Here is a 15,393-nt window from a genome sequence, read left to right as displayed (position 1 = left end):
TGTGTGTGTCTTCAAGTTTTCCCATTTTTATGAGGACACTGGCCGTCTTGGACTGGGAACCGCCCTCCTCCCGTATGACCTCATCTTAACTCTTTACATCTTCAGCAACCCTGTTTCCACAAAGGTTACGTTCTGAGGTACTGGGGGTTAGGGCTTCAATGTATCTTGTTTGGGAGATCACAGTTCAAGCCATGACGCTGAGTTCTTTCACAGTGACAGGACAAGGAACATACAAGGGCAGGGGTGAATATGAGTGGCATTCCTGGTGCTGCCTGAACGTGACCGGCAGCAGTGTCAGCAGGGGGCCGTGTCCTCTGTTCTCAGTATTCTCTAGGGAAGTGTGCTGAGCTGGGGCCCATCTGGACACGCTGGATGCTGTGCGCCAGAGGAGGAACTGCACCCACCTGTCACTCTCCTTTGTATGGGACAAGTGAGGCAGAGCCATGACAGAGGGGAACAGACCACTGGGGTTCCAGGCAACCTTAATGGTTGAGGAATGCCAGGAAATTCCATCTGCCCAGCAGCACCTGGTGACCTTGGGGCTCCTCAGTTTCCTGGGAAGTGGAGTTTTGGAGCAGCATCTCCCGTAGAAGCTGGAGGGCATCACTTTCCCCTTAGAGGCGGTAGGGGCTGCTGGACCCAACTAGCTCATTGCTAGGCAATCCAGAGAGAGTTCCCGACCCCGGATACTGAACACCCTACTTGTCTTCAAACCTAAAGCTTGGACCCAATGCTGCCAACTTTTCTGCCTCTCCAGTTTCGGAGCCCTTAGTGCAAAGGTTGCAGCCCAGAAGGCTGCAGGCTGTTTGTAGCCTGGAGATGTTTTCTTCCCAGTGGCTGGGGTACACAGTGTTTTTGTACTATTTTTCAAATAAGCAATACATTCGTGTGGTTCAAAAATTAAAGCGCTACAGAAAGGTATCCAGTGAAATCTTATCTCTACCTCCATTGGCCAGTCCTGCCCTGCCCTCCCCTGTAACCACTTTTATTAGTTTCCTATACAACCTTACGGGATTTCTTTTTGCAGATAAAAGTCAGCAGAAATATATATCTGCCTCCACTTCCATAATTACAGCAGACTATACACAGTATTTTTAACCTTGCTTTTTTCACTTAATATTTCTTGGCGATCTTTCCTTATCAGTACATGGAGAGCATCCTCATTCTTTTTTTCAGGGGCTTAATATCCCATTGTATGGATTTCCCATAGTTTAACAATCCCCTACTGATGGACCAGGCTGTTTTTAGTCATTTGCTGTTAATATTACAAGAAACACTGTACAAAATACGCCTGCCATTTTATGTTGACCCTGAACATGTGTAACATTGAACAATTCTGAAGAATCTTTGGATTATCAAAAGAACTGGAAACACCTGGTTGGGTTGGGTAGCAGCTGTCTTTTTTTTGAGACAGAGTCTTGCTCTGTTGCCAGGCTGGAGCACAGTGGCGCAGTTTCGGCTCACTGCTGCAACCTCGGCCTCCTGGGTTCAAGTGATTCTTCCGCCTCAGCCCCCCGAGTACTTGGGACTACAGGGGAGTGCCAAACGCCCAGCTAATTTTTGTATTTTTAGTAGAGACGGGGTTTCACCATGTTGGCCAGGATGGTCTTGACCTCTTGACCTCGCGATCCACCCGCCTTGGCCTCCCAAAGTGCTGGGATTACAGGTGTGAGCCACCGCCCCCGGCCTTTCTTTAAAGAGACCTCCCTGCCCCGCCCCCAGCGTCTTCCCCACCACGTCTCGCTGACCCTCTTGCGTTCAGCCTGAGTGTTGACTGCCATCTGGCAACACTGTGCTCTTTCTCTCACAGGAGATGAAGGAGGAAGGGAAACCACTCATGTACTCATGTATCTTCAAGGGGGAAACTGAAAGCCAGGGAGGCCGTCTTTTTCCAGCAGAGGGAGGAGGTCAGGCTCGATATAAAAGCGATTCTGCTTCATCGGCCCCTGACCACTGGGCCCATTTCTGTTACTCTTCTGCATGCTTGAGTTTGCAGCCCCTGCCTTGCTATGTCCGGGCCTTCGTCCCAGGGGCTGAAAAGTGGAAGGGAAAGAGCTCTGCTCTTTTCTGGCTTTAGCGCACTGTCTGAGTAGCTGTATGGAGATTGTAAAAATGAAATACAAGACAGTCAGAAGTGTTGTTCGACTGCATGGGTTGTTTCAGCAGGCCACCGCCCCCCGACCCTGAGACAGTGGTAGCACTATCTCCCTTTTCCAGACAAGGGAACGGTAGCAGAGTGAAGTGGCTTCACCAAGACTCATAACTCGTACGTAGAACTAGGATCCGAACCCAGGTTTTTCTGTCTCTACAACCTGACATTTTAGCCAATCTATCATGCTGCTTCCAAAGTCTTTTTTAAAAAAGTGTGGTTTACAATGACGCCTCTGACCTTTTAAGTCTGTCGTCACAGATGCCATGGTGATGATGGTCATGGTAAAGATAAGGGCAGCTCTGAAAATGGGTGAGATGGCGACACGCCGCAAAGAAGGTGGGTGACAATACGTATGTGGTCACCTAACTAACGTGACGGCTGTTCCTTGATGGCTTTTCCCATTTTGTAGAGTGGAATTGGCTCCCCTGCTCCCCTGACCTTTTTGCTCTTTCAGTCCAAAAACGTGTATTGAGCAACTTCTGAATGGCAGGCCGCGTGCTCAGTGTGAGTGAGAACCCTGGTGCCTGAGGGCTAGTTCACACAGGTCAACAGAAAGCTGCAGTACCACCAGGTATGTGTGGTATTGGTGACTTGGATGTGTCGGGTTGTGTCCAGAATGTGATAAAAGAGACAAATACACCATGGCAACCATGGACAACAAGGTGGGTGCTTCCAGCTGTCGTGGGTCCTCATGATTTTACACTACTTGATGAAGGAAGGAAGTGGAGCCCGGAAGTGGTGGCTGTGAGCTAAGGTATTGAGCCATCCTTCTGCCCGCACCCCAGGATGAACATGGCCACAGCTGGCATGGAGCCCACTTGGGGTTGAAAGGTGGGCTGAAGGAAACCTCCCTCCCTTTACCACTCCATCTCAGCTTTTCTCATTCCTGACCATTTGTTCATCCTGTAAGCTGGGGCTGGGGGTCTCCCAAAGGGCACTCACCCTGGAAGTTAGCGTTCTTCCAGTGGGGCAAAATCTTCTTTGCTGCTGAAGAAATTCTAAACCCAAACAGCTGGAAGAGGAAGAGTTCAGGGGTGAGGGGAGGGTGGGACCAAGAGGGCACGTTCCATCTGATCTCTGACATCACACCTCAGCAAGAGGACTTGCCCACTCAGGCTTCTTGTCACCATGCTTTGTTGGATTTTTATTGTTGCTGTTTATCTCTCTTCTCCCCCAAGTTTGCATGCAACAGCATCTGTCATTTCTGTGGTTACCTTAGAACAACGGGGGCTTTTGCTTTTTATTTATTCTGTCTCTGAGTGCAGTGCTAACCACAGCAGCCTATGGGCAGAGGGGGTGGGGAGGGAGCCAGTTGCTTTTCATTGAAACGCTATGGTCTTCAGCTGCAGCTGGTGTGAGTGCTGAAATTGTGCAAAACAAAAGTGTTGAAACTCAGTCCCAAGTGACTTCTGGGGATCTGTTGCCTGTGCTTCCTATGGAAGAGCAGTTAGAAACGAGTTGTTTTCAGGCTGAAAAGGAGAATCCAGAGCCCTGGTGGAATACAGACAGCAGGCACATCCAGGGCCACAGATTGATATGTGTGCTTCTCTGTGCTGGCAGCTGTGCACAGGCACAAGAGCGACATTCCATACCCTCCTTGTCCTCAAGGAACTTAGTGACAGGAAGGGGAGCAAAATTTACAGTTGACCTACCCTCTTGGGCCTGTTTCCTCATGATGGGAATGAATGAGGTTAGGCTTGATCAGTATTCCTTATTTTTTTATTTTTAGATTTAGGAGGTACATGTGCAAGTCTGTTACATGGGTATATTGCATAATGCTGAGGTTTGGGCTTCTAATTAACCCCTCACTCAAATAATGAATATAGTATGCAATCGGTGGTTTTTCAACCCTTGTATGATGAGTGTTTCTAATGGGGTCAGTGTTGGCCCCTAAAGCAATGCTTCACACACTTTCAAAGAAGTTAAGTCAAAAGCCCAGGATTTAAGAAATGGTTGTTTTAGGAAGAGAAGCCTAAATAGAATAAAGACAAAAACCTTGAAATGATGAAACAATTTCCCTGTTTCATGCATTCTGTCTAGATTAGAGCATTTCGAAATATACCTTTAACTGAAAAGGGCACAGTGCAGTGTGCAGTTACCGCAAAGCACGGAGCCCATGTGCAGGTCTGTAACGGGAAATTTGAGATTGCATCTAACAGATGTAGAACTGGATACTATTTTAAATTAGCAGAGGCACCCCAAACTTGTTTATAAAAGCTTCTTTAAAAGTAATTAATATTCTCATCCCATATATTTATATTTGTAGTACAATGATAAGAAATCTCTTGGGAAAATTAGCTATCATGGTTGTTTGGGGTTGCCTTTTGTTCTTCCCTGTGACTCTGATATTCTCCTTTCTCTTTCAAGATCTATCAAACAACTTTTCCCAATCCATCCTCCTCTTCTCACTGCCTATACTAAAAGGATGTCATTTTAAAGGCTTTTTTTTTTTTTTTTAAAAAAGTTTTTTTCTGTCATCAAGCTGGAGTGCAGTGGCGTGATCTCGGTTCACTGCAACCTCGGCCTCCGGGGTTCAAATGATTCTCCTGCCTCAGCCTCCTGAGTAGCAGGGACTACAGGCATGCACCACCATGCCCAGATAATTTTTGTATTTTTAGTGGAGACGAGGTTTCACCATGTTGGCCACGATGGTCTAAATCTCTTGACCTAGTCATCTGCCTGCCTCGACCTCCCAAAGTGCTGGGATTACAGGCATGAGCCACCATGCCTGGATGCCTTGTTGTTGTTTTTTTTTTTTTTAAATGTTAAAGACTGAATATATGCCTCCACATGTGAGATTTCCAGAATGGAAACATGTTTTCTGTGATGCTTTGTCACTATCCTGCCACATGTCACAGCATAATAAATTATCATGACGCTACCCTTACATGCAAGACTGCGCTCACGAGACAGGATCCTGTGCTTCCTTGTTTTCTCTTCTGGCACACCTGTAGTTTGATCTGGCTTGTTATGTGTACCTCAGGGAAGGTTATTTCCTTCTTCCTGTTGTCATGTACAGCCAGGAATGGGGGGTTCTTCTTTCTCATTGTAACACTTTTTTCTTCTAGTGTCCTCCGATATCCCTCTGTTCTTTTATTTCCTTGTACTTCTTATATGAAGTGGCGTCTATTTGTCTGCTGTTAAATCTAAACTTATCCATGATAGGTAGGTGGAGGCACCTACTTCATTATGTGTTCCAGTGCAGTCGTGCATGAGCACTTTCGTATTGAAAGACGTATTATTTTACTAAGAATCGCATTTCTGTGCTCACTTTGGCAGCGAGTATACCAAAATTGGAATAATACAGAGAAGACTAGCATGGCTCCTGCACCGGATGACATGCCAAGTGTGCCATATATATTTGTGTGTATATATATACACACACACATATATATATATATAATATTTTTATCACATTTCCTTTTTCTTCTTTTGTTACAATTAGGGCTACATTATGCATTTGGGTCGACTGGCTTTTCTAGGAATTTTATTTCAGGTGGTAAAGAGGGTTTTTCTACGTATTTGCTATAATAATGGGGCATTGATTGGTTAGGGTGGGGCGTCACTGGGTTAAATGATCTCCAAAGCATCTGACATTCTTTGTGCAACATTTACAAAACAATAGATGACAGCCTGATTCATGACTCAGTCAGAAAAAAGAAACCCTGGAGGGGAAAGTGATCAGTGCAAGCTGGTGTGATTTATTGATAATGTCTTCTTCAGTGAAGTACTGTCCCGGAGATGTGGCTGTCCTCTCCCCGCCTCACCATCCTGGCTGCACTTGAGAAACTGGGGAATTGAAGAAAAGAAAATGCTTATTTAATTTCCCATCCAGGATCATGTGAAAACAGATTTCTGGAGTGAAGCCCACACATCTGGAGTGTTTAAAAATCTCCCTAGATGAGCTGATGTATTCTGAGCGTTGAGAATTAGTATGTGCAGAGGGGTGAATGGTAAAAAGATAGGCCCATGTCCTAATTGCCAGAACTGGTGAATATGACCTTATTTGGAAAAAAGGAGTCTTTGCAGATGTAATGAAATTACAGATCTTGAGATGAGATCATCCTGGGTTACCTGGGTGGGCCCTCAATTCAGTGACAAGTGTCTTCTTAAAGAGGCACACAGAGGAGCGACACAGAGAACAGAAGGCCAAGTGAGGACAGAGGCAGACTTGGAGCGCTACGGCCTCGAGCCAAGGCACACCTGGAGGTACCAGGGCCGGAAGAAGCGAGGAGCAGATTCTCTCCCGGAGCCTTCAGAGGGGACACAGCCTGGCGGTCACCTTGATTTAGGACTTCTGGCCTCCAGAACTGTGAGAGAAGAAATCTGTTTCTTTAAGACACCTGGTTTTTGATAATTTGTTGGTAACCCTTATAGACTAATACCCTGCCTAATGGGCGGAGGAGATTTGGTGAGATGGAAGAGACATCTTCCGGAAGATGGAAGCGAAGTGAGTGAAAGCAGAGAGGACTGGCTGGAGGGAAAATCCGAGGCAGGATGACTATGATGGAACAGCGACTGGCCAAGGGGGGTGGGTGCTAATTCTGCAGAGAGCCCACCACAGAACATTTCCTTTTCCTCAGAGAGAGGAATTCCTCTCCATTTTTTTCTCTGCATTCTGTCCTGTCCTATTTAGGAAAATAGTGCCTGCTGCACCTCCTTAGACCAAAAAAGCCCAAGCAGCCCAGGAAGCGAGCTCACACTCCATTCCACAGCAGCGGGAACCAGTGAAGGGTGAGGTGCGCCGTGTGAACACGTGGTGTTCTCCTACCCATCATGAGCATAAGGGTGTCTCCCTCCAGGCTGCACTCAGCCCCTCCCCCACACCAGTGGTTCCACCTTACAGTGGTGGCTTTGTGAATGCCGGCAAAGCTATTTGTTTTGCAGCCCCAGAAGACCTGGGTGATATTGTGGACATCATTGGATGGCCCTGCCAATGTCTTAGAGGTCAGTCCCACCTGCAGATCCCTAAACTAAGTCACATCACTTCTGACAAACTTCTGCTAAGGGACTGTTGTCTCCTATCCTCAGACCACCAGGCTGGAATGAAAGCAGCCAGCCTCGAAGCACACACAGTGCTAGCTGCACTTAGTTAATAACCAGCCAGCTGCCTTGGGGAGGCATCTCGCGGGACACTGCATAATAAAGCGCAGATCCATGCCCCACTTTCTGCAAACTGAAGCAAGCGAAACTTTCATTAACAATGCCCATGAAAGCAGAGTCCTCGCTGACTTTTCCGGCTGGCTCAGCAGGAGCTGAGAGGGTGTGAGAGTGCTGGTACGAGAACTCACTCATCTCATCACTGGATCCCATGCGTGCATTTCCCAGGCGTTGTCTCGAACGGTGAACTCAGAAAGGGCCAACAGTCTGGGAGCTGAGAGGTCACCCTGGGTATAATCTTGCCTTCAGGGTAGAGAAGAAGCCATGAAACGCCACCTGACAAGAAGAATCGAGGGACTGCGATACACTGAGCGCTGGGGCTGGGTGGTGGGGGCCTGAGTTGGAAGGAGAGAGAAGAGGAAACAGAGGGGAACAACTGATGCGTCGTTATTCTTAGTCTTTGGTTGTCAGCTCTGCTGGGGATTTGACATTACCCATTGTCCTAGAAACGAAGGAAGGGCATAGGAATGTCTTCATTTCATTTTCTGGAAGCAAACATCTTTAAAGGAGGGAGGTCTCTTCCTTCTGGGGACACTGCCGTATGACTGACACTGTAAGGTCAGTGGCCACTGATTTAATGTTGAAAGAGATGCTGCAGAATGGTAAGTACAGGCCCAAATGCACTTCTTGGCCCCAAGGAGGAGCTTTGGGATTCCCTGGGTAGGAGGCCCTGGTGGAGGTCATTGCAGGCGTCCTCCTTCCTACAAGAACCCCAGCATCCTTGCCCACTATGGGCTTGAGGGAGAAAGGCCTGGCATCTTCAAGTGAGATGCAGGGCTCACCTGAATGTGAGCTAGGGAGATGTGAGGCCAGGGAAGTTAGGGAGCAGGATGGAGAACCGTGGCTGGAGTTGCTAAGTCTCACTGGGCACTCAGCTGCCCCTAGGGAGGCCTTAGTGTCTCTGTGCCACCAAGTCAGAGGACCTGTGAAAATGCTTCCAATTGAGCAGTAGGGTATTTTGAATGCAAATACACACACAGTTTCAACTCCCCCCACCACCACCGCTGACCTCCTCCTATTTATCAGAAAATCCACAAGATTTTTCCAGGGTTGGCTGGAAGGGTGGATAAATCTAACACTAATTGGCCACCTGAACCATGGAGAGAAACAATGTTCTCCAGAGAACAAGCACCATTAGAAAAGCCCTATCATGGTGAGAAGGCCTAAGGCTGGTTGCTGTCCACTCATAGCTCCAGCCCAGACAGAGGGCATGCCAGGGACCAGCTGTGTGTCTGTGCTGCAGACATGGCGTGCTACTCCGTGCTCAGCACTCTAGTCAAAGCTGCAAGTATTACTGGGAACAAGGCAGACAGTCCCTGGCCTCAGGGAGCTCACAGTGCAGCAGGAGTGATAAGATGTTCACTAGTTGCACCAGGAATTGTTTAATTACAGTGGGTGTAAATGCTAAGGAGGAGTGCAAAGTCCCTGGGAACATACAGTCTTAAAGGTAGTCTGGAGGTTCTTAAAGATCGTCTTGTCCAGCCCAGTCAATGCACAGATGAGGGAACTGAGGCTTAGAGAAGAGAAGGAAATAGATGAAGAGTACCTATTTAGTAGTGACTGAGCTGGGATGAGAAAACATTTCTGATTCCCAGTTCTGTTTTTGTTTAGTCTATGGAAATTGATTCACATTTGTGGTCAGAGGCAGCTGTATCAACATTTTCATGAAACTGTCGGGTATAGGATTAAAAAAGCCAGTGGATAAGACAGTGGAGGGAGACTGTTCAAGCAGGGATGGGGGCCCTTTGCACAAGTCCTCTTCCCGGTAGCTGTTCTAATAAGGCAAGGATGAGTCTCTGTTGGTGCTGTGTGTCCTGTGCTGACATCAGAAATGATAAATGTGTTTGGTGCAGGAGCTAAGGAATGCATCAGCCCTCAGCTGTAAGCGCTACCTCCACGCTGCCCCCAAGCACCAGCCTCGCTCCACACTTCATTCTCTGAGTGGCTGTGCCGTTCCAGGTCCCCACAGCCTCTCTCGGGTCTAGTCTCCTTACTTCCTTCTGTATGACTTTAGCTTCCACACTGTCTTCAGACTGTGTGACCTTAGGCGAGTTACCTAAACTTTCTGAACCTCATATGTAAATGAGTGTGGACAATGAGGGTTACAGGCGGGGTCAGTTAAGACAACTTAGGTTCCCAGCATAGAACCTGGTATATATTCCATATGAACTCCCTAAAATGTGCCAGGTCCTGGGATGCTTGATGGCTCCTTATCACCTGAAAAATAACGAATAACCCTGTCAGGATCCCATACATCCAAGAAGGTTTTGTTGATTCCTGTTATGTGCTGGGTGGTATGGTTACAGAATGAATGAGCCATGATCCTTGACCTCAGGGAGCTAAAAATGTAGGAGGGTAGATGTGTACATGAACAAGTCTAATCCAGTGTGGTGAGTGATGCATCAGCAACAATCACAAAAGGCCATGGAAACACAGCCAGTGAGCAACTAAGTCAATTTGGCATGGCATTCAAGGCTCTCTAGCCCTCCCGTGTAGTCTGTCACTCTGTCCCTGTGCCAATACACCCTGTCCCCTACTCACATTTTTCCAAACACATGCTGGACTTCTTCCGTCTCCCTCCCACTCCCCACAGCCCTGGGGGTTAACATAAGCAGATAATACAGGAAACACTAAAGAAGATAATAAAAATCACCCGTAAACCCAGTAAATAAGATAACCACCATGGATATTGTGGTATATTTCCTTCTAGTCTTTTCTTCAGCGTACATGTCTTTTCTTATTGCCCTTTTCTCACTCTGTCTTACATTTTAGTTTTTTACATACATTTATCTCTACTGGACTATAAGCTGATTGAGGATAAGAATAACATTTCACTCACTTTTTTTTTTTTTTTTTTGAGATAGGGTTGAGACTCTGTTGCCCAGACTGGATGGAGTGCAGTGGTGTGATCATAGCTCACCGCAGCCTCAAACTCCTAGGCTCAAGAGATTCTCCCAAGTAGCTAGGACTACAGGCATGTGCCACTGTACTCAGCTGTTTCTTTCTTTTCTCTCTCTCTCTCTCTCTCTCGTTTTTTGTTTTTGTTTTTTTTTTTGCAGAGATGGGGCCTCGCTATGTTGTCCAGGCTGGTCTCAAACTGCTGGGCTCAAGTGATCCTCCAGCCTCCACCTCCCAATGTGCTGGGATTACAGGTGTGAGCCATCATGCCTGGACTCACTTGCTTTTTATCCCTGTTCTTAACACAGCATCTTCTCCTAGGAGTCATTCTGTAAATGTTAGCTGGATAGAACCACGAGGTGAATTTGTATGGCTTTGGAATTCCGCATGTAATCATTTTAGAGAAAGCAGCTTTGCTGTCCTGGTGCGTGCTGCTTGTTTAAAACTCATGCATTCCATGAGCACTAGAAAGTGCTGGCCAGTCAACCACTCTGCTGGGTGGGTGGGGGAAGGGACTAAAAATCCATAATAATTCAACATGTGGCTGAGCCACAGGCGGGTAATTAAGTGGGTTCTGCATCCTGCATGGGGTTGTGTTGAAAAGCAGCTCTGCCCACCGTGATTCGACTTTGTCTTGCTTTAGAATGACACAGTTGATTCTGGCAAATCTTTCTTTATCCCTTCTGGTCAAAAATAGTGTTGGCGTTTCACCCAGGTGGAAGTGGGTGAGATTTTCTTCTCTGAGAAGTCAGTTTTGGCTCTAAAATACTCTTTGCTTAGATTAAAATATAAGAGGCTCTTGATCGAGGGTTGGAAGTGGGAATAGCACAGGCTTTTTTCTAAAAAGCTCAGGGTGGGGTGGCTGGGACCAGATCAGGAGGGGAATTCACTCAGCAGGCCACAGGTTAATGCAAAGCAGAGCACAAGAGGAAGGATGTTTTAAGGGATTAATGCAGCAGAAGACGTTAAAGCATAAGGATCCCGTCCAGACTTGTGGCAGGTACAAGAGGCTGATGGTGTATTAAATACCTTTCTTTCTTTCTTTCTTTTTTTTTTTTGAGACAGAATTTTGCTCTTGTTGCCCAGGATGGAGTGCAGTGGCACGATCTCAGCTCACTGCAACTTCTGCCTCTTGAGTTCAAGTGATTCTCCTGCCTCAGCCTCCCCGGTAACTGGGAATACAGGCGCTGGCTACCATGCCTGGCTAATTTTTTGTATTTTTAGTGGAGATGGGTCTTCACCATATTGGTCAGGCTGGTCTCAAACTCCTGACCTTAGTTGATCCACCCACCTCGGCCTCCCAAAGTGCTGGGATTACAGGCAAGAGCCACTGCGCCTGGCCGCCTTCCATTTTTATAAGCAAAATGTAGGAAATCCATTGGTATGGATGGCAACAGGACTAGGAAAGCAGATACAAGAGAGACAAGTCCATTCACAATCTGAGATTTTTATCTGGATATGGTGGGATGTTTGTTATTTAGATGTCTTTTTTCTTGAAAGAGAATATGGTATAGCAGAGGCTGTTTCTAGGATTAAATATCTCAGAGGGAATTTCATTACAAGATCAAGGGAAGAGTCTGCATGGTTTTGGCTTCTGATGAAAAGCATCTAAAACCAAGTTAAATCAAAGAGAACCCTTAAACTAATCATTGATTTGGGTGATGCAAAGAAATCTCAGTCAGAGAGCCTCTTTTGGAGTCCGAGAGGAGGGGAGCTATGCAGGGCTCAGCCTCTGAGGCTACGTTCCAGGATAGGATTTCCTACCTCTACACACCATTAGAAAGAAATGAAATGGATGGACGGGATCTGGTGGTTTAGCCACTACAGATGAGGACAGGAAGAGCCTGAGGCTCAAGAAGGCCAAGTGACTTGCCTGAGATTAGGACATCAGCGGTGGCACCAGGGAATATGCTTAAAAAAGAATCCCCAGACTAGTTTCTTTCTGCACCTCTACATTGCCTGTGGGAGGTAAAGGGATTCAGTAGAAAGGAGCACGGGTTTGAGATGTGCTTGGTTGGAATCCTGGCTGTTTGGGGACAGGTTGTTAATATCTTTTCAGCCTTCATTTCCTCATCTGTACGTAGCCGAGGCTGTGTTAATCGTAACATCTACTGTGTTAATTCCCCAAAACATTCTCTCTTGTGCGCTCTGCCTTGCTTTAACCTGCGGTGGGCTGAGCAAATTTCCCTCCTGACCTGGTCCCAGTCTCCCCACCCTGAGCTTTTTGGAAACGAGCCTGTGTTGTTCCTACTTTCAACCCTCGCTCAGGGAGTCCAGGAGTTGTTCCTGTCTGCTCAAGTAGGACCTCCAGCTTCTCGTAAACTCTCCTCCAGCCTCACACACTCACTGGCTCACTCGTTCATTCAGGTGCTATTCTGGATGCCAGGGATACAGCTGTGAACCGAAGAGACACCTGCCTTCATAAAGCTTATGCTCCAGACCAGCGCTGCTCATTAGAAATACAACATGAGCCACATGTGTCATTTTCTATTTTGGCCACATTTTTTTAAAAAGCAAAAGAAACAGATGAAATTCATTGTAATAACATTTTATTTAACATAATACATGCAACATATTATCATTTCAGCATGCAGAAATTATTAATAAGATCTTTTACATTCCTTTCTTTTGACTTTAGTCTTTGAAGTCTACTTTGCTCTTACATCTCGTTTAGACTGGCCACAATGCAAGTACTCACCTTCATGTGGCTTGTGGCTACTGTATAGGACAGTACAGGTCTATGGCTTGGGACCAAGACTCCACCATCCCCCCAGGGCATGGAAACTGGGGGACAGTGCCACTGCAAGCCCGGCTCCTTGAGAGAATGCTGCCTGCTCAACAAAGGTGCCTTCTCCCAGGGCCTTTAGTCCCACCCACTGGAGCACGCTGAGCTAATGCAGAAAGAGAGATGCCCACGCCCCTGGGTCCTGACGTAGTCTGCAGGCTCAGGTGAGGGGACAGCACTATACTACCCTCCCTATAATAATAATAGTAATAGTATAACTAGCACTGAGAGCACTAAGTATGGGTCATACCCTGTGGTAAGCACTTCATATGTGCTGTGTATCTTATCATCTTCACAACAACTTTATGAGAGAGGTGCTATTATCATCCACGTTTCACACAGGAGGAAATTGGCTCAGAGAATATAGATAACTTCCTGATGCTCACAGGTAGGAAGTGGCAGAGCTGGGACTTGAATGCAGGGCTGTCTAAAACCAAAGCCTAGTGTTCTTAAGACGGAATGAAATCCAGCTAGGGTCACATGGGAACTGAACACAGGATCCTGAGTCTTCATCTAAGGCTCTCTTCATCCATTCAAAGCCAACACCGCTGAGTTGGAATGCTTTGGAGATGGAGGTGTCATTGAGGATGACTAAGTGTCACATGGAGGGGAATATGGGAGACATCTGGCATCCCTAGGCCCAGCCCTCCACAGCTGTCAACCAGGATTTATAACTACTGGCATGTTCTTATTACAAATAAGATAGCATAATCTTTGAAAGCCATATAATAATGTATGTATATTACAAATAAGACATTAACTCATAATTGATAAGCATAAATTACAAAAGCCTTTGTAGACTCTGAAGCACCATATGAACGTTTGGTCTCTTCCTTTTATGGTTATTGCTGCTGTTATCGTTCAGTTGGTGATGTGTTCAGGGAGCTTACCCCAGCCCAGATCTCAGTGTTAGTGCCTGCAATATCAAATGGCAGCTGAGAACATAGCCTGACTTGAATTTTCTGTCCCCACTGGGTCCCAGCACCTGGAAGTATTTGAGCTTTGCATATGGATATATTGCAGTAAAAGCCCACTGTGCAGATGAGCTAATTAGCCAGGCGTTTTCAGCATTTGCCAGCTTGCCCTGTGCTGAAATCAGTCCTCATGTTCAGCGTTGGTGGCCAGCAGCACTCCTGGCTCTTTAAAGCATTGTTAGAGAGACTCTTAGAAACCATCAGACATGATGGAAGGGGTGCAGGCCCACTAGCAAGTCTCAGGACAGGTGAGAGGCCAGGAAGCCAGCCACAGGCATCTGGGAGAGAAAGCCCACAGACTGTGCTATGGGTTTCCTGGGCATTTCTCGTGACCTTGCTAAATGGGATTATCTTGAAGAGCATCCGAATCTTGTCACTCTCTAAGCCCAGTTTAAATCCTACCCTCTCTGCAGATGCCTTTCCTGACAGTGCAGCTCCTGTCTGCTCCCCATCTAAAGTTCTGTGGTACGGAATGCCTGTGCCATCCACTTGGACACTGAAATGCCCTGCCTTGAACAAAGGGTCTTCCAAAAGTTCATGGAAAATGCATATTGTGAAAAAACTATACAAGAATTTCAAAATTGTTTTAGCACTAAAATAAACTCATACTAACTTGGTATAACATTTGAACAGGATCTCGTTTGAGTCACCAAGAAGGATAAGACATCAGTTTGAAAGAACAAATCAACACGAATTCTGCTAAAATTGAAGCAAAAATAAACATCAAATTTATAGAGAAGCCTGGGCAGAAGAATTGTGAAATTATTGATGCTTGACAAGAAGTTCGTGGGGACAATGCCCCCCAAAAATCAGCATTTAGAAACGGACAGCTCATTTTAAGAAGGGGTGAGATGATGTTGAAGATGAAGCCCAAGGCAGCAGACCATTCCCATCAATTTGCAAGGAAAAGATTCATCTTGCTTGTGCCCTGACTAAAAAGGACCAAAGTTTAATAGAACTAACAATAGCCAACACCATAGACATGTCAACTGGTTTAGCTTGCATAATTTTGACCAAAAAATTAAAATTGAGCAAGCTTTCCACTCAATGGGTGACAAAACCCTTGCGCCCAGATCAGCTGCAGACAAGGACAGAGCTTTCAACAGAACTTTTAAACAAGTGGGATCAAGACCCTGAAGCACTTCTTTGAAGAATTGTAGCAGGAGATGAAACAGGGCTTTTCCAGTATGATCCTGAAAACAACGCACAATCAAAGCAATGGCTACCGAAAGGTGGAAGTGGTCCCGTCAAAGCAAAAGTGGACTGGTCAAGAGCAGAGGTCATGACAGTGGGCTTTTGGGATGCTCAAGGCATTTTGCTTGTTGACTTTCTGAAAAGCCAAAGAAGGATGACATCTATTTATGACGAAAGCATTTATTATGAGAAAGGCAAAGCGTTAGGAGAAAAACACCTTAAAAAAGAAA

At 46.3% G+C, this 15,393-nt stretch overlaps 1 protein-coding gene and 1 pseudogene across 4 annotated transcripts in view; both read left to right on the top strand.

The window, feature by feature from the left end:
* The window catches only part of CRACR2A (calcium release activated channel regulator 2A), a 138,605-nt gene that overhangs the window by 22,217 nt on the left and 100,995 nt on the right, over positions 1–15,393 (top strand). The window lies entirely within an intron of this gene.
* On the top strand, positions 5,420–5,515 carry LOC116534350 (annotated as a pseudogene).

This window comes from Sapajus apella, unplaced genomic scaffold (genome assembly GCF_009761245.1).
Source record: "Sapajus apella isolate SASKATOON/1434 unplaced genomic scaffold, GSC_monkey_1.0 scaffold86, whole genome shotgun sequence".
Lineage (NCBI taxonomy): Eukaryota > Metazoa > Chordata > Mammalia > Primates > Cebidae > Sapajus > Sapajus apella.
The sequence above is the reverse complement of the archived record's forward strand: the minus strand, read 5'-3'. Positions and strand labels throughout refer to the sequence as shown.